We start from the raw sequence: 531 nt of genomic DNA on the forward strand, positions 1-531 counted from the left end.
CTCCTCAACCCCCTGCTTCGCCTGTCCTGCACGCTGATTGGCTAGTCTCCTCCACCTCCTCACTCTGATTGGCCCGGCATTGGACGGCCTCGAGTTGCGGGAGCTGCCAACGCCACGCCCCACTGCCTTCAGACCTCAGGCCTCTTGGATTGGGCCGCTGAGACCCTGACTGCGAGAACTGTGCGTGCTCTCTCCTTGTTCCCGCCCCCTCTCGCCACTGCCTCCAGGGCTGACCGCCTCCCACACTTGATTGGTGAGTCTTCGGAACTCGGCTCCGACGATAACTCTGATTGGCTGTCGAGGCTGCAAAGATGGCTGACGAGAAAGAGTGGGTGTTCTGCGCGTGCGCAGCTCTGGTCCTCCTGAGGGATGATGTTAATTCCCGCTAAATTTCAAAGGACTAGTTTCAGCTAGACTGTGCCGAGAGGAACGCAAAGCCGAAGAGAAGGTGAGGCCAAAGGCCAAGTGAGGGGCCAAAGAGAGGGAGAAAAGACGGGAGCTCTCAGAGTAAGGAAGGGGGAAGGAGAGGGA

The sequence above is a fragment of the Balaenoptera borealis genome, assembly GCF_965194805.1.
Source record: "Balaenoptera borealis genome assembly, chromosome: 16".
Lineage (NCBI taxonomy): Eukaryota > Metazoa > Chordata > Mammalia > Artiodactyla > Balaenopteridae > Balaenoptera > Balaenoptera borealis.